Raw genomic sequence first — 27960 nt, forward strand, 5'->3', positions numbered from 1 at the left:
GGGCGGGAGCGGCCCTGGGGCTCCGCCCGCGCTCGGGCGTGCCAGGCTGAGGGGCTGAAGCCGTGGCTGCTGCCTCCCGTCCCTCCGTCCGTCCCTCCCTCCCTCCGGCGGCCCGGGGTGGCACGGGCCGGGGAATGCCGGGACAGCGAGGACTGGTCCCGCCTGGTACGGAGAACAGCGCTCCGCAGCGGGAGAGCGGCCGGGAGGGCAGCGCCGGTTGGAGGCTGGCTGCAGGAATGAGGAGGAGCAGGACCGTAATCGCACTGAGCAGGTTGTGCTCAATGGGCGCCGTCAGATCGCCTCCCACATGATCTCGTATGCGCCACACGCGCAGGAACACATGGAGAACCATTTTACAGTGATTGCGAGGGTTTGTATTTTAACATCCCCCGAGTTTATATTGAACCTGACAGCTGTAAAGTTATGTGGCTTAGTTGTATTCATATGCTGTTCGGAATTCAGAGTGCACACATGGTCTGGCATTAACAGCATAATTAATAGGTTTTCTTTGCTGAAGGATGTCGTCAATTCAGTGGAGCAAAATTTCCTAGCCCAGCTCTAAGAGAGACCTTATCACTCTCTACAGCTCCCTGAAAAGGAACAGGATGAGAGGAAATGGCCTCAAGGTGCCACGGAGGTTTAAGTTGGGCATTAGAAGGGATTCCTTCACAGAAAGTTGTTAAACATTAGAAGGGGCTGCCCAGGGAGGTGGCGGAGTCACCACCCCTGGAGGTGTTTAAGGAAAAACTGGACGTGGCACTTAGTGCCATGATGTGGTTTACAAGGTTGGGATTGGTTAAAGCTGGACTCAGTCTTGGAGGTCCTTTCCAACCTAACTGATACTGTGTTTATGTGATTCTGCAAGTATAACCTTTTTATTCAATAGATGGAAGATTTCTTTATAATAAAATGCATTTCCCATCTCTACAGGATTACAAGGTAACACATTTCAGAAGCATGATACCAATAGAACGATGGAAGACAGTCCGAATTCAAGATCACATCATATCAGTTATGGGGCCTTGTTGTGAGTCTTTTTTGAGAGCAAAGAGAAATATTTGTCTGTTGCATCTGGTAGATGATGACAAGAAAAAGCATCTGCTGAAATGGATCCATGAAAATAAGCAATGTTTTTGGTAAATGAGAAATTAATGCAACACATCTATACACTTTGACCACAACTGTATATTTTATTATATGAATGTTATCCCTGGGTCTATTATTAACACTGTCTTTGCAAGACTATCCATGGGAAGAGGGTAGAAAAGGGTGAGTAATTAGTAATGTACATGTTCTGTACCAGTGGATAAAGGCACATCACCACTTACAGTAGGGTATGGTAATAATGTGTTATATTAAGGTGCTGTTTTTATAAGTGACTTCAAATATTGGTGACAACCTGTACAAACATTTATAATATTACTGTCATAACATACTCCTAACATCACATGTTAGAACCCTATATCATTATAATTCTTACAGGCAGGAGCAAAATATTGCAGAGTAATATTTATTATGATAAATTCAGTGACAATATCAGATGTTTTACCTTTCAATCCATTAATTCCCAACGACTCAAAGAAAAGTCCAACCTGCATCATTTATAGCATCGTATTACAAGTTCACTTGCTTTCTCAATTGAGCATAGTGTTATGATTGCCAAGCGTCCTCTTAGAGGCAAAAGAATTTCACATTGTCCCATCATCTGATCAGGTTAAGGATGTCTGGTTTTAAGGGTTAGATTGCTCTCTTGAAGAAGGTATTGAACACAAAACCCTGCTCTTTTTAATTCACTTTGTGTGTAATAAGCAAGCAGATAGCAAAAGCAGCAGAACAGCTTTGGTGTAGGTAACTGATCTTTCAGAATGCCAGCTGTAGCAGAGCCTTCTGCACCTGCAGCAGCCTCTCTCCTTTGCAAACACATTTTGCCTCCTGTCCTAAACAAACAGGGATTAAAATAATCCCCATCCTTCAGCTTTATGCCATCTCTTGTGGATTGCTTCTTACATGCTTTGGCCACCTAGGCCTGGAAGATGAGCAAGATGACTGTGACAGCACTTTAAATTCTCTCTTAGTTACCAGTCAACACTGAATTCTACTGTGATGTTTTGGCACAAAAGCCTGAGGCGATGCTAAGCAGGAGCATTATTACCTTTTCTTGCAGAAGGGCAAGACAGTTATTCAAATTCCATCAGTTCATAATTCATCTGACAAGGCACAACAGTACTAATGGGCGGTATTTCAATGACAAAGCTAGTTCTAGCAGCACAGTGCTTCATAACACCAGCAATGCTTTGATTTGCTACTGACATTGAGAAAAAGTCCCATCTGAATGACTAAATCTACTTCCCATCTCTAAGATGCAGATGTAAATGGACTTCTTCTAACTAAAGGCTGGCCAGCTCTAATATTAATAAATGTGGCAAGTTTGAGAAATTCATGTCTTAAAAGACGTATAGTTGCAGCCTCTGAAATCCTTACAGTAATTTCACGACCATAAGGCGCACCGGACTATAAGGCGCACTTCCGGGTTCAGGGGAAAATTTTAGTCAAAAGGGTGCACCTTATAGTCGTGAAATTACTGTACTTCCCTCCAAGTAAAGTGTCCTCAACCCAAATCCTCAAATCAATCATTCCTTAGATCCAGTACCTCTGTCTTTGTGTCAGCTCCTGTTATTTGATCTATGAATTCTTTGACGTTTTCCAGGGAAAGAGAAATGCAAGCAGGAGTGACTCAAGAAGAGAAATGGCAGAGCAGCACAGGCTGTAGTTCCGTGAGTTATCCCATTGCCAATCTCACCTCGTGCCCCATGCACTGAGATAAAGAGCTGTGGTCTAAGAGAAGTTCACTGTCCATGTCCATAAGTCTAGTTATTTCCTAGGCACTCCATTCTAGTGGAAATTCGTAGGATAGCAGTCTTTTTCCATGGGGAATCCATAGAGCTTCCTCACAGGCAAGATTTATAGAGTTTTAAATCTAGATAACATACTAGCTCATAATGCCATTTGTGTTCATTTTCTAGTTTTGCAACCATAAAAACACTTTGTTTTCTGCTTAGCAAAAGTGTGAGCACTGATGAGGGGACATTGTTTAGGTTTAGAAGGAATTCTGAGATAAGAACTTCATAAAACTAAACTCAAGTAGTGATACAAGTTGTATTGGCCTTAGTGGAAGTACATGCTCTGCCCCAGATGTGAACATGACTTCAGCTTCCCTCAAGAACAAGTGCAAGTACTGACTTATTACTGTTAGGGGTAACACTGGTGACTATTGAGCTGCTTTTTCATATGAAACTTAGCTCTCAATACTGGATAATTATATAATCTCGCAGGACCAACCCAACATCATTATAATGTGATAACAACAGCGTTCCTGTTAGGATGACTCACAAAGCATGAAACGTGTCTATACATCTACGGGGTTAGAGGCCAGAAACTGAAGTTAAGACATACCAAATAACCACCAATAACAGTTGTATCCTGTCTGGTTTTATTTTCTCAAGACAATGTGTATCCGAGCCTTTATTTCTTTCTGTGTCAGGCGCCTGGAGCGGCTGCGTGCGCTCCTTGCGGGAGGAAGGGGTGGGAGGGGTGGCACGCTTCCTGCCCGCGGCTGTGCGGGCAGCGCGATGGAGCGGCCGGCTCGGGGCTGCGGCTGCACCGCCGTGCTGCTTGGGGCGAACATCCTGGCACACAGCCCTGTTCCTGTGGTGGTGCTGTGCCTCAGCAAGCCCCTGCTCTGGAGTTTTTTACAGAGCTCTTATCAGGGATTATCCCTGACAAGTCCATACAGCAATGAAGCAGGAGTAGTGTAACATACCCTGGTCCATAGCTCACTGTCACACAGTGGCTGCAGGTGTGGTTCCAAGCACTCAAACAACCAAACTGGCTCCTAAGAGCATTAATTATGAAGTAGTTCTTAAAACCATTTTATGCACACGACAGTGACAGCATTTAATGAGATAGAACATATGCATTATTCTACAAAAAGAGACACAGATTTGCAGTCCTAAATTAGGGATAACTGCAGTCAATGCGGGTAGTCACCTCCCCTTCCATTACTGGACTCCATGACCATGGTCATTAACATTTATATAAACCTGGACTCCAGTAAGTGCCAAATTTGTCTTTTTCACTTTGCATTGCTAAAAGCAGTGGACAAACTCTGCAAATTTGGAAGCTTCTCACTTCCCAAACATGGAGTATTGCTTGTGTATCCCTGAAGGTTCAGGTATAATTCTTGTTGATGCTCTGTCCAAAAGGACAAGTAGTGTTTATCCTATAACAGAACACCATATGAATCTTCTTAAGGTCCATTAGGTTTTTCAAGGCCCTCTGAGTTGCTTTCAGTCATTCTTTGTCAGACAATACAAGACACACTCAGCTCAGAGGTTTAGCTTACAGTGTTTGCTCTGTAATATCACTCAGGAGAGTGACAATTTCCTCTGAGTATGTTTTCAGTGGTGATAAGATTTTCTGCAAATCCACCATTTTAAATAATCTTGGAGAATGTTTCCCTTCAAGGGTTTCCTTTACTTGGGCCTAAACTACCTGAGTTTCTCCTATCCTCCCCATGAAGATTTTTCTTTCTCCCGGGAGCCTGGATCACAGTTAGTGCAAGAACAATCCCTCAGGAATCATTCTGGCACTGCTTTCCAGGAACATCTGCAGACCTGTCAGAAGGTCAGGGAGTGCAAGCAGGTGGTGAGATAAGTGCACAACTGCAAATCTGGCTGTTGGAGGCTTTAAGTTGCTGCCAGAGTGGCAGGAAGGGAGGCTAGCAGAGCAATTAATCTCAGAGCCCAGCTTCTAGAGGAGTTTTCCACCGTGGCCTAGGCAATAATTTTGCTAAAAGGCATTAGAATACCTGTTTGGCCAGCTTGGTCAGAAGTTCAGCCCCCAGACCTCTGTGCAGGCAGGAACTTAATTGTCTTGGTGAGAGCAGAGTGGAAAAAGCCAACTGTGTAAAAACCTCTGATTTCAAATCCAAGCAAAATTTTTTTTCATTGCTTTTTGATTCAGATGGTTATAGAGATGCTGTGATCTGAAGGGACTCTATGTCCTTGCCTTCACAGCAGAGAGCTGATCCAAAACCCTTTGGGGAGAGCAATGAGTTGCACAAGGGGGTCAGCACCTGCTGAAGGAGGGCCCAGATATGTAGTGCAGCCTGACTGCAGGGAGCCACCTCCTACCCTCTGTGGGGAACAGGCTTGCTCATCTGAGCTATAGAAAGAGCAGTGACAAAAATGCTGTCATCTCTGCTGTGACACTGGTGTCTCCTGTCTGTCAGACTACTCGACAGGGTGCATCCAGGGCCTCTAGCAGTTTATTAGGACTGTGCAAGTGAGCTGATAAGCCCAGAAGAAGGTTGGTGATACGTTTAAGCTGATTTCCTCACAATTTTGTGTCTGGTTCTGCAAACCCACCTTCTCTTTTCACATCCAGTGACAGCTACCACATACCTGGATCAAAGATACCAGTTTTCCACCTTTGGTATTGACACTTCTGATTTCTCAGATGTTAGGCAGAGCTGCCACAGCATACATAGCACTTGTAACAGGACCAGTGAACAGGTATTTTACAGTAGTATTCTGTATAGCTTATATCAGTGGACCTGCTTAGGAACAAGGTAAATAAAATGAGTGTATTTAAACATTCCCAAAAGGCATAAAATAGCACTACTAGAGTGATTACAAACCATGGCTTTTTGCTTCTCAAAGTGTCATAGGAGGAATACACAATGCCTGTGATTATGCTACATCTGACATTCTGTGTTCAGTAACAACATTCTGCTTGTGACAGGATTAAGTACTACTTTGTTTCTGGACTACTTCCAAATGTGAGGTTTTTCTTCATAAATAATCTGTACATATTACCCTTCAGGCACCTGTAAAAAAGGAAGCACTTTAAAAAATTTACAATTTACTTGTTTGCAAGTCCACTAAACGGAAATTTCCAAGCCTTTCTTACTCTCTTCTGTTACATTAACAAAACCTGAAACCTTTCTGCAGATGAGAACAGAATAGCCACTAATATTTCTGTTGGGCTGAACAATTACTTTTTAAGTCTATTTATTCAGGGGCTCATCATTTGCTGTAGGCTTCACTACCTGTGTTTTTCTGTGAGTCTTGAGGGGTGGAGTTCATTTTAATTTCCTGCTCTTCTACCACACTAGGTAAACCATCCACTTTTTTTTTTCCTGTCATAGTACTTTAATAACATTAAACTGTGAAATACTGCTACTTAGAAAAGAAAAATCACCCCAGAATTCCTTCTAGATTAATCTCCATGTTACTATTTCATGTATCATCATCTAGGTACATCTTCAGGCTCCCACAAAGGTTTTAAAGTGGCCTAAGATTTCTAGGTTTGATATTTTAGATTACATTACCTTGAAAGCAGGAACTCGTCCTTGTTCCTGCAAGTGGCAAACCAGTATTGTGACAGCAAAACAGCTAAAATAATTTTAATTTTAAAATATACCTCTCTCTTGTTCTGAACTCAGGATACAAATGCATCTATAGACACACGATGTGAATCCAGTAAATACAAGTAACAGAGCTGAAAATGTGAAGAGACTGATGAGGGAAAAAAAGTGGTATCTTCAAGAAACAGATTCTTTTCCTCTTCTCTGGCAGGAGAATTCTTCTTTTGAACTGGGCCTTCTCGCTCTTGTATAATGTATCAGTCTGCAATCATCAGGAAAGTTGACATTTTTCATCCAGTGGTATTAATTTTTTGAAGATATTGACTGTGGGCAAAATAATTTTTCCTAAAGGAAAGACATTGCTGCCCCAAATTACAGTGGCATGTGTGTCAGTGTCTAAAAGTTTTACAGATTTTATATCACCAAATTCACCAGATCAAAGCACCTGGCTGTGACTATTCAGGACACTATGGTGCTGTATTCCAGTCTAAGTGATGAACTATTAAATGTGTCCCACTTATGCATACACCTGTGAAGTAAGACTCAGTGAAAATTGTATTATACATGGAATGGAAAAAACCTCAAGAGCAAGACTAGGGAGCTTTTCCTTTTTGTCTTGCAAAAAAGCAAAAAGCTGATTTTCTTAGATATTACCACAGCTATTTCAGTACTTTTCAGAAGTTTGAACTATTCATGAAGGGAAATCTGCTAAAAGCATCAGCTGTTTAAAAATGTTAAAAGTGGGCGTGCAGAGAACTTACAACAATCGCTGTTCTGGGCTAAGCATGGTCCCTGAGAACACAACTGAGAGCTGGACAAAAGGAGGTCCAGCCATCTAGTGGTAAATTACCCCGCTGTGCAGCCTGCTGGTGTCTGCCTTCCAGAGGGATGCTGCGTCTCAGGGCCCCGGTGTGCTCCAGAGGGGAAGAAAAGGACATTGCACAGATTTTGACTGGCTCAGGACCTGGCAGCAGTGAGACATTTGGGGAGCAAGCCAAGGTGCAGCAAAACTGGGAGAAAGGGTGGCAGGATTAGTGACCACCTCAAACACAAGGGCAGTTTTGGCTGGGTGGACCAGGAAGAGCCTGCACTCAGTCAGTTCTGCACAATAAAGAGCATCTGCTTACAGTGCTTGTTCTCTTTCAGAATACATCTTCATCCTAACGAGCTTACATTTGCTACCCTGCCTGCATCTGTACAGCAGCAGTCAGAGTAAAATTTGGGCAGTTTTCCATAATCGCACAGCAGAGAACAGCATGTCCAGTGAATATGTACAACCAAATGGTGCAATGCACTCCTATCCCACTTCACACGTGGAAAAGAAAGGTTTAACCCAAATTCTCACATTTGAAACAAGGATGATGCAATCAAACAACTACACAGAGAAAGCCATATGCTGAGTCCTAGCTGGAATGAAACACCCATAAATTTATTGAGAGTGAACTGTTTTATATCTTCTATGTGGTTACAAAGTAATAGAAAAAAACTTAACCTTGGCAAAGCCAGAAGAGATGTCAAAAGAGTAAACCATTAATTACTTCAAGGAAGGTTTAAATACCAAACTATTTGTATGCCTGTATACCTCTCAGAATTCAGCCCAATATGCCAAAGCTCCCATTGCAAAAGTGGTATCAATGCTTAGAAGACCAAGTCTCCTTGAAAGCAATCAGATGCAAGTACTACAGAGCCTAGTTTGCAACTTGTTTGGGCACTGAAAAGATTTCATATCCAGTGGGATAGTGTAAGCCAGCCTGGATATGAAATGACCATTGGTAAACTCATTTGACTAGCTAATTTGACTGCTACTGAACACTTTTGAAATATCAAGTTTTATCCAAAGCACCATCCTTTGTTAGTTTACAAACATATGAAGCTGTGTTGCAGGTTGTATTCAGCTTCTAAACACTGGCCAAAGTGCAGATATGGTTATACCAGGCATAGCCAGGTGAATCTGGAATAATTCTGTGAAAATCCGAATAGTTAACTTTCTGCTGTGACAATTTTTATAACTGAAACCAAAGCTTTGTTCCAAGTAGTTACCGGAGCATGAACTGATTTTAGAAGAACCATTTGTTCTTTATCAGAAAACACAGTACTGGAGGGAGCACAGAGGATAATGCTTCCCTTGAGGTAGGGGACAGCTAAAGTCAGTTGAGTGTTACTTGCTGACAGCCACTAGTGTAGAAAAGAAATACAGCTGTGTCCTCCCAGAGTGGTATCAGCTACTATATCTCAAACCTTCACTTCTCTTTGTGAAACGTTTCTATTACTCACAGTGGATAGCTAAAAAAAACAGGGAGGAAATATCTGGTTGCTACTTTGAAGTGGTACTTGCCATTGATTTTCCAATGTAACACTAGAAAACAGAAATGCAAATTCATCATGCATGTTTTGACAAAGTTCTGTTCTAAGGAGTATTTGGCCATGGAAAGGGTGACTCTCCTAATGAACAATTATGCTCAGTTTTCATTTGGCCTTTCCAAACGTGCTCTCTTATCTAGCTAGCAGGAGAAATTAACTGCCTGGTGCCTGAAACATTGTGTTCCCCAGTGGGATGCCTCATGCCATCTGGCTTTGCCACATTCGTTTCACTAATGGATCACACCTGATATTTGCATTGCATCCTACACCACAACACTTTCAGAGCTGTCTAAAACCACAGACTGTAAAAAGAAAATGAGGATAAAAGCTGTACTTCTCACTTCTCAGTTTTACCCACCAGGAAGCTGAAGCAATAGGCAAGGTGTAATGGACTTTCTTAAAGCATCTGAGTAAATCAGTGGCCAAGTTTGCTGCCTGTTCTGTAGTCAGCAGTAAACAGGCTAGGGCAGAACACTGGATATGAGCATCCTGCTCCAAAATCTGACAGTCTGCTTTTCCTTTTTCTACTGGTGAGAAAGACCTCATCTCTGGGATGGAGTAGTACCCAAAACTGCATTCCTTTGCCATATGTTTTGTAGATTCATTGAAACAGGGTTATTTTTTAAAGACTTGAAAGTGGAATTTAAAAGCTGCTGACTTAAGAAAAAGGGGTCAAGAAGGAGAGCAACAGAAAAGATCAATGTTTGGGGGAAGAAAACATGGAAACAGCACCTCCTTCAATTTGTAAAACACCCACTGGAGTCAGGTTGGGGTGGTTTGGATGAGTACAAATATACACAATCCTGGAGACAGTTGAAGCTCTCTGCACTTGGGGCACCACTGCTGTCTCACTTTCCACTACTCTGCAGGTTGCCTGCTGCACTCTGCAAACACACTCCGCTCCTGTGGCTATTTTTTGAAGCAGCTCCTTAAAACAGATGTCCTCATATATGTCTCTTCCCTGCTGCACAAATAACACTTTGCCTCATGCTCCTGCCATCCTTTTGAACTACGTTTTTAAAAGAGAAAAAATGGGGTAAAGAAGAATGTCCTTTTCCATTGGTGATTTCTGTTTAACTTTCATGGCACTGTCGCTCTGAGGCACCAGAGTTGCTTTTGTGCCCTTCATAGAGCAAAGGTTTTCACTTTCTGGCCTTCTTGCTTGCCCTTCCAAGGATTCTTCACTCTTTAGACTCTTTCCAACTCTCTCCCTCTTCTCCTTCTCTGACTTCTGGATGCACTGCAAGCACTACAGGTCTCATAAAAAGTTCCTCTGAGGAAGGATCCACATGTACCCGTTACACTTTGTTGTCCTTGCATCGTCTTCTGCAGCTACCAGTGCCATTGTTTGGCACGCAGGTACACCTGCTTTGGGCATCCCAAACTTTTCCCTTGGAAGGAATCACTCTCCTTAAATACTTTGTCCTTGATTCTCTTAGTATTACTAACACTGGTATTTTTCCTAAAGAAGCAAATGGAGCATGTGCAGAATGTAGTAGCTTGAAATGCAATGATTAAAGGAGGTGCTAAATTGTGGAAGTAAAATACCCTTGATAGAACATTTGGCCTAAATGTCATTACCTGGTACCTTTTGTGCAGACAGGCACTGATGCTGGCAGCCTAGCTCACTGAGTTGGCAGGAAGTATCCTTAGGGGTGTAAAGGGAACTGATCAATAAGGTGCTTTCCATGAGTGGAGGAAGCAAGCACAAGCCAGCAGAGGTAGAAGCAGAGGAATTACGTAAGTCTATGAACTTTGAGCCCACATGCGAAACCTCAGCTCCGAGAAAATCAGTAAGAGTTTGGGGATTTTGGCTGGGGATAGGTTTTACCACACAGCTTATTGGGCAATGTTTCTACCAAAGTACAAAACTAAACTAAACTAAGCCAAGGGCTTAGAACAAGAGAAGAATATTCTCCCCTGTATCCAAGCTCCCATGTACAATCAGCAGCGACACCCGTGGAAGCTAAACCAAGGAATTATAGTTTAGAAAAGACAACTTCTCGGAGACAGCCCCGGTGGAATAATAGCATTCCCAAATAGCTATTGTAACAGTGTTGTTAACAAGGTCTCTGGAATGCCAAACAAGGTTTCGACAATTGCTGATCACACCCAGTTTCATTTGCTTCTTCCTAGGGGACTGCAAAATTACCATACTGTCATTTCTACTCCACCTCTTTGCCTGATGTCTGACAGTGAAGTCCTTCAAACTCCAGTGCCTGCAGAAGCTTTGTTACTGGTGGCACAAGGATTCTGAACAGGCCACTGTGTAGGGACAGGGTTTAAACTGGACTCATAAGGTTCAGAACTTGTTTTTTCAGTGTGAGTTTTGCTTTTTTTTCTGATCATGTAGCCTCTCTCTCAACAGCCATGCTCCCCCCCTAATGCTAGAAAAGAAAAACAGCCTTCTCCAATTCAGTGCTGCCTAAGAGGAGATGGAAAGATGCTTGACAAACAGACAGGCCTTGAACACCCTGTGGAGGTTTTTCAGCCTTAAGTTACATCTCCCAGCATGATTTGGCCAACAGAAGAAACCGAAAATGGGAAGTGTTGCCTGCTAGGCACAGCTCTGTACTATGCTGTGAACTATTACACTTTTGCTGCTTTAGCACAGAAAATGGATCACAGTTGTGATTTCAGGAGGAGGTCATTGGCCCAATTGCTTAATAGTGAGAAAGGGAAAACTTTAGCTACTGTTCTGACAAAAAAATAAAAATAATAACCCAGCATGATGTGAGCCTGAAGGTAAACACTGAAGTTTCATGTGCTGTGCAGTTCCAGATGAGTGGGCATGTTAACCACACCTAAACACAAAATCAAAATAAAGCAACTTAATTAGAGAAGATAAAGTGAAACCAAATATCCTCAGCTCCCACAGCTATGCTGGGGAACATGGAGGCTCCAGCCTCCTCATGCCAGCACATGAGGCCCATAGGCAGGGATACAAGCATGGCTGCTAGAAGGACAAAAGGGTCAGGTCATGTACCATGAACATGGGCACATAATGATAGGAAATGGGGAAGAATGTTAAACTAAAGGAAGAGAGATTTAAATTAGATAGTAGGAAGAAGTTCTTTATTGACAGGGTACTGAGGCACTGGAACAGGCTGCCCAGAGCTGCTGTGGATGCCCTGTTCCTGGGAAGCCCCATTCAAGGCCAGGCTGGATGGGACCACCCTGATGTCGTGGGTGACATCCCTGCCCACAGACCAAGGAGTGCTCAGTGTAGCTGCAGTACAGCATCCTCCATCACAAGCACTGAAGCTCTCAGCATGATAGTGAGAGAGCAGAGAAAGGGAAGCAAAGGCCTCTTGTGTCCTTACCCACTGCAAGGGGCAGGGGGTTAAAATCCCCCACATACCTGTTTCACCTACAACTCTAACATTTCACTGCCAGAACAGGAGAGGGGATGATATTCTCTTTAGGGGAACAGGTTGAGTGTGGTGGACAGTAAGACAGGAGACCTGCTGCTGCTGGCTCTCCACCAGCCCTAGGACATACATTCCCATGACCACAAGGATAACACCTCCCCACACAGTGCAGACTTCACCTCTCTTATACAGCCATCCTGGCAGATGGGAAGATAAGCCTGGAAAATTCATCCAGAAAGAGCTTGCTGCAGGTCACACCTCTCTTCACAGTGCCGCTAAAGCCTGAGCCACCTCCTCCAGACACCTTCTGTCCCCTACTGTCACCAGCTGAGAGAAAAAAGACTAATTTTGTTAAACTAGTGAAAACTGATTATTGCTTAGTAAGCCTAATCCATGCCTGCCCTCTAAACACAAAGGGGAAAATATATGTTCTCCTTTATAGAGCAATGAAGAACAGATTAAGACAAGAATCTCTTCAGAATCTGCAAATCAGTTCCTCTTTCTTTCTAACTACCATTACAATCAGGAGGTGAAATTCTGCTGGACTAAAGCTTTCAGCAGAGTGTGGTCAGCTCTGTGCTCTCAACATCTTCATCCTGCAGGCTCACTCCCACTTTGAAAAAAATATTCCCCCATGTCAGAAGCAGTAAATTTCAAAAGCAGCCAATTTCACAAGCAGCATCCAATGAAAAATCATGGAAACTTAGGTGCCTGTGACAGCTGGAACAAAGGTTTAGCAATACATGTCATGCTGTCTCATCAAACCACGGGCAACAGATGTACTTTGACACCAAATCCTCTTTCTTCACATTTAGGTGTATTAATTGAGTAAGGGCTTCCCCTTACTCCCACATACCTGTTTTTCATCACGCTTAATGCATGGTGTTCTGCCACCCAGAGTGTAAAATGCAGTCACCTTTTTCTTCAGGTCACAGAGTAACTCCAGCCATGCTTGAAGCCAAGCAGTCTCCCAGCTGCCACCACCTGAGTCTCACAGCAGTTGAGGCTGATTTAAAGGCAGCAGAAGGCAAAGTTACATCAAGCAAAACTGATCCATTTCTGCTGCAAAATTTACACGTGGAAAGACAAGGGCAGGCAATAACAGTCCATAGATCTCCAAAAGAATTTGGTGCAAGGTGCAGACCTGCACCAAAATGAAAGCAATGCAGGAAGGCTGCTGGGTGACCCACGTGCCCTGGGGACAGGGGAAGGTAGCAGATTCACCTGCAACCATTACTTGTCTTGTCCCTCTGGCAATAGTCAGAGGAAAAAGAGCAAGATCTGTACTCTCATTCCCCTTCTCTCTTTCTGCAGATGCAAATACTCAAATTTTCAGACTGCTTTTATGCCTTCCTGTGCTTCATCACAGAAAATATTTGCAGCAGACACAGTGCTTCTGTAAGGAAGGAGAGCCATCGCCTACTTAAATCTGGATTCTCCCTTTGCCCTCTTCTGCTTTGTAGTCTTTGCTTTTCTATTTGTATGGTTTGCAGGAAGGATTAAGGTGTTTCTCTCATTACCGTCCTTGCAGGGGTGAAACCTGACAGGTTTGACCTAATGCCATCACTTCTCTACTGCTGTCATTGTAACAAACCCACTCTTCTTTCTCAGGGTTTTCATCACAGATGCATGCCAGATAAATTTGCCCTACCTGTGCAGGGGTGAATGACACTCTTAAAATACCCAAATCTCCTAGAATTTAATCTACAGTACAATTTATAACAAAAGGTGCAAAATGGCACCTGTATGTCCTCATAGGTCTATAATCCCTAGCTGAAAAATTTTATGTTAATCCTGCAAGGCTTAAAATCAATTTCAGGTACAGACTGAAGGGAGTTAACCAGCACTTTCATGGATTCAGCTGTCCCATTCTAGGGGCAGACACCTTGTCTAATACAGGCAAGATCTATGTGAGTAACACTGATAAGCATCCCCCAGAGTGGGCTGGAAGGGGTTTGTAATTGTGTGGTTTCTTGCAAAGAGCCCCGGAGAGTTTCTTGTGGGCCTGTGAACCAAAGCAGAGTTTGATGAGAACAAAACAATGAGCACCTGAGGCTTGATAGCACACTCTGACAGCAGAGAAACTGCAGATGGGTGCCATCATCAGTAACAAGAGGTCATAAATGTTCATAAGTCTAAAAGTGCTTTTCTTCATGACTATGCTGGAGCAGCACTGGTCTGCTCCCCTACAGATACCAGCATCTTCCAATCATCTCCACTGCAGTTGCTTCATCCTTATCAGCAAAGCCCACAAAATTGTTTACAAGGAGCAGGCTGGTCAAGTTATCTGGCAGCCTTAAAGCTGTCTCTTTCTGACAAATAACACACTTTCTGCTCTAGGAAGGGGCTGGCCCTTACTTGGAACAGTAAAACAAGTCTAGTGGTAAATAAATCTAAAGTCAGATCCAATTAATATATCCAAAGGGAAGCCTCCCAGCGTCAGGCAGATAGGTGAGTTTCAAACCTGAACTTTGACAAAATAATAACTGACAACAGCTGCAAACCAGAGCTGGAGAAGTCACATGCACTTGGAAAGTGGGCTTTGTCTTTGGTTGTGAGAAAAAGAATGTTCTTCATTTATATCATCTAAGGCAAGATAACTAGTGCAAGGCAGGTAAGGGAGCCAGCCAGCCTCATTTGTAACAACTAACAAAATGAAACAATTGATGGGCATCATGCAGTGCTTAGACCACTGTGACTCATCCTGAAAGGACAAATAGTCCGTGACAGGATATGAGCTGTCTCATACAAATAACATCTCCTTTTTACCCAATCAAATGTGTGTCCATAAAGCCAGAGAACAGGAAGTACATCCTTGCCCCTGGCGTAAACCCACCTGATGACAAAGAACATCTGTCGTTATACAACTTTTCCATAGAGCCATTTTCTATGGTAGATAGACATTTGCAAAAGGAGATCCTGTGGCAGATACCACAAATGACTGATTGGGGGACAAAATACTTCTGTCATATGATTCCCTTTTCCATTGGCATTCCATGTGTATGATTGAGTTTTAACCTGACTGGTTACAAGAAGAAAGTAAGTTCATCCATTCATAGTTAACTCACATGTAAATAATATTTCATAAATATTCCCACTGTCTCTTGGCAGTGGTGGCAGCCTCCACTGCAAGAGTGCCTAATCACATCTAAGGAAAATTATAAAGTCACACTTTGAGCACCATCCTTGAAATCAATGCAAATTTCTTTACACCCCTGGTGACATCTGACAGCAAAGGAACTGTTCCAATTGCTTTAAGAAGATGTTCTGCACTGAGTCAAAAAGCCAAAGCCCTAATTACAGTACCAGAAACCTGAGGATCAGCAGCCACGCTCTTTCCCTTACTGTCAGCCCAGAGGCTGGCACAGCAGGTTCAGCAAGAAGCAAACCGAGCACCAGCAGTGCCTGCAGAACTTCCTTGGTCTTAACCTCAATGCTCAGAGATGCCCTGTTCCACTTTGAACCTTGATTAAAGCTGCCCAGGCTGAGCTGTCAGTGTGACTCAGCAGCAGCACCGATACCCAGTGTTCACACTGAGTTTCTCACTCTTGTGCAGAGTTTACAGCTGCATTACAGATCCCCTCAGAAACTTTATGTAAGATAAAGGCAGCCTGTGCATTACCTCAAGGTCCATGACAAATAATTACCTCAATTACATCTGAGGACTAAAAAAAAAAAAAAAAAGCAAACTTAATGTAGCTATAAATCTTACAATCTCTTCCCCCCTCCATATTTTTTCAAAGGAAAGTAAGTTATAGCTGGAATTCTCTGACTGTAGGAAATGTATCTTCAATAAGTTATTATGTGGACTGGCTGATATTGATGTAAGCTTAATAAATAAGAATTTTTTAATTTATAAATTACAGAGATGCATGAAAGTTAATTTTTTGGAGGTAAGATGAGGGATGTTCATTAAACTTCTTTTACTGCTAGAACTTGTGTACAAATAATGCACTATTAGTTTTAAGAGTATTTTTATCTTCAACTAAATTTGTCTAGAAAGGAATTATTTTTCAGGAGGCAACATGATGCATCAAATCTGGTTAGACATTTATTTGGCAGAGAAAAATCCACAGTTCTACACAGAACAGTTGTAGCAATATCATCAAGGTCAGGCTTTTACTCCTTTACAGACACAGACGCTCTCAACATGGAAACTCTGAAATTCAGAAATTTAGAAACCTGAAATTCAAGCTGCAGTAACAGGTAAAATTCCCTAAAAAGTAAACTTATTACCTATGAGAGTGAGGATTTAATACATATTAGTATTTATCAGTATTAGTTCCTTCCTTTTTGCAAGCTTCATAATGAATTAATTATTCTAGAATAACCAAAGGAAGAAAAAAAGAACTCACAACAACCTTCCTCTAAAGCAGAGCCAAATTTTGCTCTTGTTAATTCATACTTCTACATTTCTAGGTCAGTCATTATGTCACCCAGGATAGACAGGATCCTAATTGGAACATAAAGAACAAGCAGAATAGAAAAAAAAGAAAATAATAATCAGGATCTTTCTCAAAACCGTTCCCTGACTTCAGCCTTTCTTCAAACAGCACAAAGTAGGATCTGGCTGACAGCATTTATTCCCTTGAAGGTCACTCTGAAAGAAAGAGCTACTGTAACTCAAAAAGACTGTGAAGTTTTTTTACTTCAGTGAAGAAGGCAGCCTGAACTCTGGAAGAAGGCAGCAGGAAGAGACAGGCACGTGCTCACCCAGGGAGATGTATTTCCCATGGAAATACAGCTCATGCCCCACAGCTGGGGCCCCACTGCTCAGGCTGATCTGGAGAGCCCAGAGGCAGGGGAATGCAGAAAGCTCCCTCACTGTGACAGAGAAAGATGAGTTTCCAGGATGAGTCACCTCTCTCTCGGTGCCTCTCCTATTTGACAGTGTTGAGCCAGCAAACACTGACTTTCCATGGCAAAATGCATGAGTGAGGAGATTAGGCTGCCTTTGTTTATGGCTGTTTCATTTATTAGGTCACGAGGTTCCTGGAGTCATCATGGGACTGTTTGGAAACAGCGACACGCGAGGCCAGAGCACGGGCAGAGAAGGTTCCTTTGCAAACATGCACAATTTGCATTTGGTTACTTTTAACTGAAAGAGGATTTATAGCATCAGCAAAGTGAAAACCACACAGTACCTACAGACAGCTCTGCCAAGTGACATCTGGACTTAGTGATTTAACTGTTATCAGGGTGCTTGCATTTGAAACGACCCTGGTCCTCCTGATTAGGTGAGGCAGACTTGGAGAGGGGCACAAAGTACTGCTTTGTAAAAGTGCTAATTATCAGGAATTACTCTTTTTTTATTTGCAATCAGATTTTCTGCTTCTGTAATTTCACTCTTTTTATGGCTAAATTGCAAGACTTTTATTTACATACTGTATGGTTTGCATGGCCCTAGATGGAAGCTATTAAGGTGTTAACCAGGCTTCCAGTACTCAACAACTTACACCTACAAAAAATATGCAAGCTAAACTGCAAACAGGACTGGCAGAGAGCAGAGTTTAAAAAAACCCACAACTAAACCAAAGATATCTCCTCACCCTTTTGTTAAGTGATAGTTCTGACATTTCTGCCACCAGACTGAATTGAAAGGTGAGGCTCAAGCTGCATTTTTTTGTGGGAAGCTACACTGACACAAATGGAAGTGCCTTCTCACAATGCATCGTTGTGCAGGAAATTCAACTGCTATGTCAACTTCAAAAAACAATATTATAAATTCATTCAGAAAGGGACTCACCAAAGTAATGGAGACAGATCAATCAGAAGCTGTTAAACACAGCAGTCTTAGGTACATAGTTTTTTGCCAAAAGTGGACAGAGTGTCCCAAGGGAAAAATCACACTATGGATCTTTCATTCCTCAAGCTGTTTCCTAATCATCTGTCACTGGCCACTGTTGGAAACAGAACACAAAGGAAGGCAAACAGCAGAGCTCCTGACTCCCAAGTGAGCCAGAAAAGTAATTTTCTGTACGGAATGCTCCAAGTAATAAAGTATCTTTAAAGCTTTACTAGCAGCAATGAAACTCCTGCATTTGGGGGAAATTTGGGGTTTTTATACTGCGTCCAGAGAATAAACAGGTCCTGGATTTTACCACATGGAGACAAGTGAAGCATATCCCCTTCTAATGATATTTGAGTCTACAGAACACAAGTTCCTATCAGCCCAGGTGTTACAGTTACATATAATTAATTTTTCTTACTTGTACCACAACTCACAGTAATAGATTAGAATTAATAAATGTTACATTTTTATCCTCCTACACTGAAGGGATAACAATAGTCACATCAAACTGCATGCTGAAAACAACTATCAGCATTTTCAAAAACATCCACCATGGTTTATGAGTTACCTTTCTAACCCAGGCAGCTATAGAAAACCGCTCTAACTATGGCATTTCCAGCTTTGGACTGTGGCAAGGCACAAGAACAATTTCTGCAAGTTATTTTCATCTTGAACATCTCATTGCCACTAAACAAAAGAAGCTCTCTCAAGGGCTCACTGCTAAAGCCAGTCCATGCCACAACCCCCTGCCGCAGAAGCCTATTGATTTTTCCAGGTGTGTTAAGTCCGTCTTGGTGGGGCAGATAGGAACAACTTTACAGGAAAACACAGTGAAGGTGTTTTTATGTAATCCTAAACATAGCAAACACAATGCCAGCTGTTGGGAAATGGCAAGGTACTGCTGGTTGGTGTGTGTCTTTTTACTGGAGTTCCATTTCGGATATGCTGCCTACTGCTGTATTGCCAAATGTCTCCTTCCATGTGTGTTCACGCTTGAAGTTTTTTACAGACTCACCTTATTGCTGCTTGAGGGCAGATGGCAGCTGGAGGCCACCACCTGGAAAATGTGCACTTGCAAGTATTTGAGTCAGCAGCCAATCATTTCAGCCAGGAAGGAGGTGGGAACAGGCCCAGCTGTCAAATCTTTCCAGAGCCTATCTGTAAATAAAACACACACCTGGTGACACTCCCAAACACACTTCTGTGTGCGTAATCCACAACCTGCTGCAGGGAAATGTGGCCACATTCCCTCAGCAGAACAGCCTTGCACAAAATAGAGAAAAGAGGATTCCTAAAAGCCAGGAATGGCACTGGAGTCAGGGAGTTTGCAGTCTGGGTGGACTGGAGTTGCTCTTACCTGTGCCTCTGGCAAACCATCTGCCCAAGCAAGCACCTCATCCTGCTGGATCTTCCTAATATCTGCCAGTTCTATGTCATTGAGGAGTTCCTCTTCCCAGGGCAAAATTCCTAAACCACACATTCCTTTCCCTGAGTCTTTCTAAAGCCTCTAAGCAAAATCTAGATAACAAGAGATTGTCCCCATGTTGCTTAATAAAAAGCAAAAAAGAAACTTCGCTGAAAGGAAAAATCCTCCAAACCAATAAACTAAGTTTTTCAAGTTGTCGATGACTGTTTTCTCCATGGGAACAATGTGGCAAGAATGGAACATACCAAATGCCACAGGGCTGAAGTTACTGGAAAACAAGAACTCAGTCCTCAGTGTTCACTGAAATTTGTAAAAACATCCCAAACAATTAGGTCTCACTAGATGACCAAAACAAAAGATTTAAGTCGCAGCTTACCTGACTTGTTTCCTTTTCTACAGGGCCTCACATTCAATTGGTTTACTTTTCTGTAAAATATCACAGAGATAGAAGAACGGTAAGGAAGCCCTGTGATTACATTTTTTACCCCAGCACTCCACACTCAGACATGAAGACCAGGATGGACTTTGGCAGACTATCAGGAAGTGACAAACTTTTCTCTGCCTTTCTTCCTTTCACATTACCCTAGAGCCTTCTGCTAACACCTGAGCTGAACATTGGACCAATGTACGGCAAACTCCATCCAGAGAGCCAGTCTTTCTTTTCTTGTCTGGTTGATGTTTACATAGGGAATTTGCTGCATAGAGCTGCAAACTTATTTTATTCCTCACTTTTTCTTCTACAGTTAGAAGGCCTTTACAGTCAATTGTCCCAATGGAGACCTCAGGCTGCAAAGTGGAAAATATGCACTGCCCTGTCCAACAAAACTGTTTCAGAAGCTCCAATTTCTGCCCTCTAGTAAGGGACCAGCACGGGGTGAACTGGAAAGATCAAAAATGCTGCATTAAGATAAGTAACCAATAGAACTGATACATGCACAGCAGTCACCTCACAGATCGGCTGCAAAGGAGGAATTACAATGTTTAGAACAAAACCTACAGATTTGAACACTGTTTTGGGTTCACCACCTCAGATCCAGGAGAAGCTGTTTCAGCACCCCAGTAGTTACGTGGCTTTTGAGTAATTGTTTCACTGTCCTCTGGCACATTCCTGTGAGGATGCTCCTCTAACTGCTGCTGGCCACCCCCTCTCAACTGATAGGCAAACTGAAAGAATGTCTTTACTATCTGCAGTCTCCATTTTAAGGTTATGGCTCAGCTTTGGAAAAAACCTCCTCAAACCAACGCTAAATAAATGCACTAGACAGCTGGGAATTTCTTCTCTCTTCTACTCCAAGCAAACCAACCCAGCTGCAGTCAGCATGCAGGTACATTAACCAGTATGGTGCTCCAGAACTGCTGGAAAATGTTAGCACTGCAAAAACAGTTATATATAAAATAGTCAATAATGTCAGTAATAATTAGCACTGAACACAGCTCAGCAATGCTGAGGAGATCCTCAGAAACTGTTATAAAACAGCAAAAATAAAGCCTCTCAAAACTGACACAACGCAGGGAAGAAACCAGGATTTTATGACAGAAGTATTCTCAAATGTAGTTAAAACCTGTACAAACCTCCTTACGAAGCCTGGACCCAACACTCTAAGGCACAGCACTCATGGCAACAGGACAGTCAGCAAATGATCTCACTACACACATCTCACACTGCCAAGGTATTTTATTCCCTTGCTGATGCATGCTAGTTCTGCTGCAAATTCCTTCAGGGGACAGGAACGCAGACCTAAGCCATAGTTCAAGCTTATCCGTATTAAAACAAAGGCATGCTACACTCCAGAATTTCCAAGAAGCTGATTCTCTCTTGTTCAAACCTAGGAAAAACTCTAAAATTAAAGGCAATGAGTGGGACTGAGCTGACAAGGTAATTTACTTAGAGATGACCCCAAACCATACTACTTCTAATGCAATTAAGAACATAGAAAGAGGAACGGTTGGGTTGTTTTCAACCCAGTTCTGGCAGAACACCTAGAATTGTGCATTAATACTCATCTTGAAAGCCATACAAGGGGCAGGGTTAGTGCACAGAACAACAGGATGTTAGAACAATATCAAGTGCACAGAAGCAGGAGCATGTTTGTAGAAATGCAGTTGAAGGTGATCATGTCAGAGAGTAGAAGTGAAAGCCTCATCTCTCAGTCCCAGAGGTTCCTGAGAGCAGCCACAGCACAAGCTCAGAGAAGAGCAGCAGCTCCAGCTGCCGAGAGCTGCCTCAGCACAGGTGTCCCCTCAGCAATGCCATGGCTCCTGCTGCTGTGAAACAGTTGTGCACAGCTGTGCAGAGACAGCTGGAGAGCACTGCCTCTAGTGAGAAACAATGGCCAAGGAAAACTATCAAATCCATTACAAAATCTAATTCTTCCTTTAGTATCATTTTCACATTTCACACAAATGTCAAAGAATCATCTATTGCTTAACAAGTCACCCATATCCAATGTTTTTTTCCAGCACATTGCTCAAATAGGTACCGCTGTTACAGTTTATGACTACTCTGCACCACTAGTATGACCCCCACAAAACATTGGCAAAGCACCAATTTAATGAAGAGAAAAAGAGACTTCATGTGGCCTTGTCACATTCAGAACCTTTAAAGAACAGTGATGGCTGGGGTCTACTTTAGCCGTAATTAAAAGAATACCACAACCTTGAAGGGAGAATTGACCTTAAAGTTCCATGAAAGTGTCAGTGCTTGAATCCAGTTGTCAATTTCTATTGCTCTCCAAATGACCTTTGAAAAATCCTCATGGCCTGAGGCACAAAAAATTAAAAAATAATCAAACCTCAGTTCTGCCCTTGATGCCCACCTCCCCCTGCCCCCCCTCCAGCTGGTGGGTACAGGAAGACACCTCTACCAATCAAGCAATAAATACTTAAGGGACCTTTCTAAGCTTTTTTCTTGTTTTGCCCAATCTGGGATGCATCTGTCCCCACATGTCAGCCTGCAAATTTCTCCCTTATTTTTAGGGAAGGTACTGAAGGATGAATTTTCCAGGTCCAGGGAAACTTGGAAGCAGCATCTCCACCTCTGGAGTTTGGTAGTCACCATTTCCTCGCTGTGCATCACTCCCACTACAAACACACAGCAGGAACTGAGGCCGTGGAGCAAGGTCCATTTACAGCCATGTCAAATGTCTACTCTTGTATCAGAAAGCCTCTCTGGCACTGAAGTGCACAGCTGTGCAGTGATGACACCTACACAGTTTCTTTCTGGCACTGAAGCCCCCAGTGGACAGCACAGGCAGACCAAATCCCTCCTGAGACTTCCCAGTACTGTCTCCAGCTGCTGGATGTCAACTGCAGTGGCACTACCAGAGCTCCCATTAAGGGTTCAGCTGCACTTTCCTGGTTGATCCACTACACCATACTCAGGCTACTCCTTCCTACTAAAGAAACTCTGGTAAACAAGGGGCGAACAGTGATTTTGCAATCATGTTACACTAATTCTGTCTAAAACAAGGCTGATGTGTGGGTGAGCTGCAGGAGCCCCAGCAACACACAAGCTCAAGCAAACACAGGTTTCAAAGTTGTTCCATACTCATTTATGTTTAATCTGCATTTCTCTACATCCCATACAGAGTCAAGAAGCTGAGACATAAGTTCCTCAGAAACTTTATTTTCATTCAAACTACAGAAATAAAATAGTACCTTCCAATTTCCCATTATATTTTCTGCGTATTTGTATGGCTCAGGGCAAGATGCACTAGGATAAACTACCCTGTACATACGGAGGAAGATAAGGCTCAAAAACTAGCTTTATTTCAAAGAATGCCAAACCTTACCTATGAGGTTGGTTCCAACTCTTTGATAACAATAATAGGCACAACATAGGAAAAAAGATTGATCTAAACTACCTATTGTAAGCAAAATCCAATATTCATTACAGAAAGTCAAAGAAACCTTTTAGAAATAACAAAACAATTTTCTACTTTGAAAAAATAGATGAGTCATTTTTGCTTTATATATGGTATATTCACACACACTTTCAAGTATCATTTTCACTATTATCATACTTACATGGCTAGAGATAAAAAAATGAAATCCCATAAGCAGATTATTATGCCAAAGAAGTCACACACGGTCTTTATCACGGTTTAGCAACACCTGGAATCTCCACTGTATCACAGTGACTAAAAAAGCAGTGACTAGACTCAGTGTAATTTTTCCCTTTATTAAACATGTTTTAGTAAGGCTTGAAAAGCATCAGGATTTAGAAAAATGGAGACAAGAAAAGCATAGGCAGTCATAAACCTCACAGTCATAAACCCCACAAATTCACAGCTAAGCTTGTCACATGCTCAGTACTAGCAGGGAATTAAAAAAAAATAAATCTGAGTTATGTTTGGTTAGCAGGCAAACTGATACCAACAGGCAGACTTCAGCTAGGATCTTTTTACATTTAAGGCATCACACAAAATGTCAAGTTAATGCTGGGAAGCATAACAACCACCATGTGCACAGCCATAATTCACACTTAGCTCTGGACATCAGAACCTGCTTTATTTCAAAATAGAAAGGCTAGGAGGGAATCCCATAGTCTTCTGGGAAAGTGCCAGGCAGTCACCAAGCAAGAGGAAGCGTGACCATGGTTTTTATCACAGGAGAAGGAATTTAAGTGCTTATTAAAGGTTTTGCTGCAGTGCCAGAGCCAGACACCTGAAAACATATTCTGGCAGAATACAGAACTTCTAAGAGCTAAAAGGCTAATCTGTTCAAGCAACTGCAGTGAATGGGTGTCCCACAAAGAGATCAAAACCAGCAAGCCTTTGGGACTGGACAGCTCCTGGAGCTCTGACGTTATGATGGAGAGGTGCAGCAGGTGCCTTCCTTAGGACTGGTTCCACTCTGCTTGTTAATGCACTCTGCACTTCTGCCCTCCAAAGAATTTAAATGGACAGGTATGAAATGCCTCAAAATGAAATAGTTATAACCTATTTCCTTCTTGGTCATGTTATTTCCATTTGCCTGTTTCTTGCCCAATGGGAAAAGGCACACATTCTGCACTAAAAAAAAAAAAATATTTTAAGACCTAAGTAAAACCTATTCACAAAAAAATTTCGCAGAAACCACTGACTTTAAGAGGGCAAGGTCTACTAAAAGTTAAGTGCCAGGCAGCCTGAAAGCTTTATGGTCTTAACTATCAAGCTCAACTGTCTGGTTGACAGTCACTTGAGTGCAGGATATTCTTAAAAACTAGTTTTAAAACCATCAGGCCAAGACTCAAAAAGAAAGTTGCTTTGAAATATGGGAGGTCAGATACTAAAGAGAAGATCCATGTCACTTTCAGAGACTAAAATGCAATGTTTTAGGGGTTTTTTTTGCATTTAGTCAGAGTCCCAGAATGGAGTCCAGAGTACTTTTCCCAAGCAATTTAGTAAGAAAGGATTCCATTAGGAATCCTCACTCCAAGCTTGGCTAAAAGCCAGTACTCCAAGTTTCCAGAATTTGGGTAACATTAAAGTTAAGTTTCCTGAGCTAGAGACAACTTGATACATAAGACAGTGACACTGCAGCAGGACAAACAGAAGTGACAATGAAAAGCATTGCACAGCCCAAGACTTAACATTATACCCAGAAACTGACAATTCACACACGTTCCCCTATCTTCACAGGCTGTGTTTTGGCACATTCTTACATCTCTTCTAGCACAGCAATTACTGCTTTCCTTGCTCTGCTGGTTTTGTACCACATAACACCCAATTCTAAAAGATGCTTTAGACATTTACTCTGTAGTCCTCCCAGGCTTACTAAAACCATTGACAACAGCCACCCCTTTAGCTGGGAGTTTAATGACACCGAATATTCTGCATCAATATGAGATACTTCAACATTTACTGCTTTATCCTCTCCTGAGCCTGTGGTTGTTATATTAATACGCAGAATGGAGAGCTCTCAGCTTTCTCCCTTAGCACACAAATAAAGACTACACCATTATAATCAGAAGAACATTAGTATGCAGCACGAAGTGATTTGCAAGCTGGAGAAAACAAGGTTCGTGGTCATTTGTTTCCTCTAAAAATGAATTAAAGGCATAGGCTGTATATTTGGAAAAGAAACAATGTCAGCTAATTTCCTCTCAAGTCTTCCAGAAACACTGCAATTGTAATTTTAGCAGCAAAGAGCCTCAAATTAACCTGCCTGCAGTTTTCATACTACAGTGCATGTTCACTGGCTGCATCAGTAGGTTCAGGCTCAAAAACCTGAGGCCATACCAAAAAACTTACCACTTTTCTAGATGAACAAAATGCTGCTACCCTAAATAATATTCTGGTCAGTCTTGTAGTGAAATGAGCAAACCCAATACTATGTAGTTCTCACAACAGCACTCAGTTTAATACCAATGGTCTTTACAAAAGGGCAGCACTACCACTCAAGTGACACTCCTTTGAGGGAGCCTGGTCACTGTGCTCCCAAATCACACACATGCAGTCAGCACTTGGGAGGCTGATTCATCTTCACATTCCCATGCATGCAAGCATTACTGATGATTAGCTGAACCTGGAAAACAGGCATGGACTGCTGTATTCTACTATCAATGGACCTATTAAACAAACCTGACTTGATCTGCACACCTGCTGAATCAGGACAGGCAACCAGTTACACAAGAATCCACAGAAACCAGCATACAAAACAGTGTGACAGCTGGTGAATGTGGACAGGGCTATCTTGGTTAATGACCAATACTGAAGGCATAGCATCTTTAGACAGAAATGTCTACTCTAAGTGTTTCTATTAAACAGCCTTAATAATGATAGACATTTTTGGCATAGTCTGATATGCTCCTTACGACACATTTCTGATCAAATGTGCAAGGAAAGTGTTCAAGTCTACTTCAGCACACAGACACTTCAGTGCTTTCATCAGGCAGATTCAACTGAAGCTTCACTGCCAGTGACTAAACTTGCTTTAATAAGTTATCATAAAGATCAAAACCACAGTAAGCACCTGCCTTGACACTTAGCTGAAGAAAGGCTCCATAGCCCGAGCAAGATCTTTAAGTACATCACACACTTAAAATAAAAAGCAAGAAATCAGCAATAAAGCACTGATTTTGCTGCATGCTCTGCTTTAAGAGGTGGAAAGAAAAAGCCTCTCATCTTTTGCTCAAAACAAGTGAACTCAACCCTCAATCTTTTCCAAGTAAACTTACAGCTCTCCTGGAATAACTTTCAAACAATGAAACAAAGCTTCAATTAGTCAGACATGTAATAGCAAGCTATCTAGATACTCATACTTTTATTTGTAGCCATGTCTCTGGTATGCTCTACTTTGCACTTTATGTATTATATCCTTAGAGCAGAATCACTCACTAAAGCACTTTTACTGTAGCTCCTATCTGAAACTTAACAGCTTTCTGTGTACCCCTGAAATTCTTGGTTGGGCATAAAACAGAAATCAAAAGACAAACAACACAAACCATGATCAATTAGACCAACCACTAAGAAAGAACAGTAGCCACATTGATAGAATTCCACTTTGATTTAGGGTGCTATCTAATAGGTTTATTAACAGTTTCAACAGACTATAGCTCCAGACTTTTTCTTTCTCAGAAGACACTACGTAGAAGCCACAGTAGAGACTGCCTTGTCACAAGAGGTACAAATACTTGCTGTATAGATGGAGAAATAAAAGGACAAATCTAGTTGTCTAAAAGACAATTCACTGTACACATTTTATTTACAGTTTTGTACACTGTCTTAGTATGAATGGGACCGCTTTTCTACTTGAGCCATTTTAACCAAAGCAAAATAACCTAAGTAATACAAAGTGTTAAAATACAGCGTAAGATACAAAAACAGACATACTATTTCTAGTAAGGAATGTAAATTATGGTGTTACATAAAAAAAATTCCACATTTATGTTTAGGAAATCACACAAAAAGATCACTGATTTGACTGAAATGCATAAGTCTGTAGCAAAGCTTTGATGTTACAAAAAACCAAAAAATTACCAAAGAATGCACAAAATTAACGTTTATTCCACCTTTGTCATATTCCCAGATTCTTCACCAAATGTTACATGAGCAAAAACAACTGAAATCAAAGTATCACTAATGTTATCAAATAGGGAAAACAAATAAATTAATCTAGCAGCCATCAGCAGAGGTTACAGCAAAGATGATGCTGTATAAAAAAATTGCTAGAAAACTGTATGCACCATACTCTTTTTCCAAACCAGCAAAATCTTACTGCATACAATGCAAATGTAAAACAGAGTAATTTCCTGCAGGTACAGAAATGCAACTTCTTTTCCGCATACTGTGGATAAACAAATTATTTTTTGCAATAGTAATGTTTCTACCAAGCTATTACAGAGTGGGCTAGAAACACTTATGGATTTGGGGGGTGAAGTGTACTAAAATTCCAATTGGTAACTGTTACTTCAGCAAAATAGAAAAATTGAACATAGAAGTATAAGACAAAGGCAAATGAGACTTCTCACAAATCTTAGCAACATTTAGATGTAAATCAAATTTAAATGTAGTCCACTCTGCTTCTGAAGAGGCTTTGGTTCAGCTCCCAATCTCGATTGCTTGACGCAGTCTCCTATGAAAGAATACTCAGAAGGTGTCGT

The 27960-nt window shown here is 41.9% G+C and overlaps 1 long non-coding RNA gene across 2 annotated transcripts; it reads left to right on the plus strand.

Moving 5' to 3' along the window:
* Nucleotides 1–49: 49 nt before the first annotated feature.
* Nucleotides 50–27798, plus strand: LOC116996222. Of its 2 annotated transcripts, XR_004417913.2 has the most exons (3): nt 50–370; nt 931–1136; nt 6506–27798. It is a non-coding gene; the product is annotated as an uncharacterized LOC116996222 (long non-coding RNA). The 2 variants fall into 2 exon arrangements; XR_004417912.2 differs by having other exon boundaries at nt 931–27798.
* Nucleotides 27799–27960: the final 162 nt, after the last annotated feature.

Source organism: Catharus ustulatus, chromosome 5, assembly GCF_009819885.2.
Source record: "Catharus ustulatus isolate bCatUst1 chromosome 5, bCatUst1.pri.v2, whole genome shotgun sequence".
Classification (NCBI taxonomy): Eukaryota; Metazoa; Chordata; class Aves; order Passeriformes; family Turdidae; genus Catharus; species Catharus ustulatus.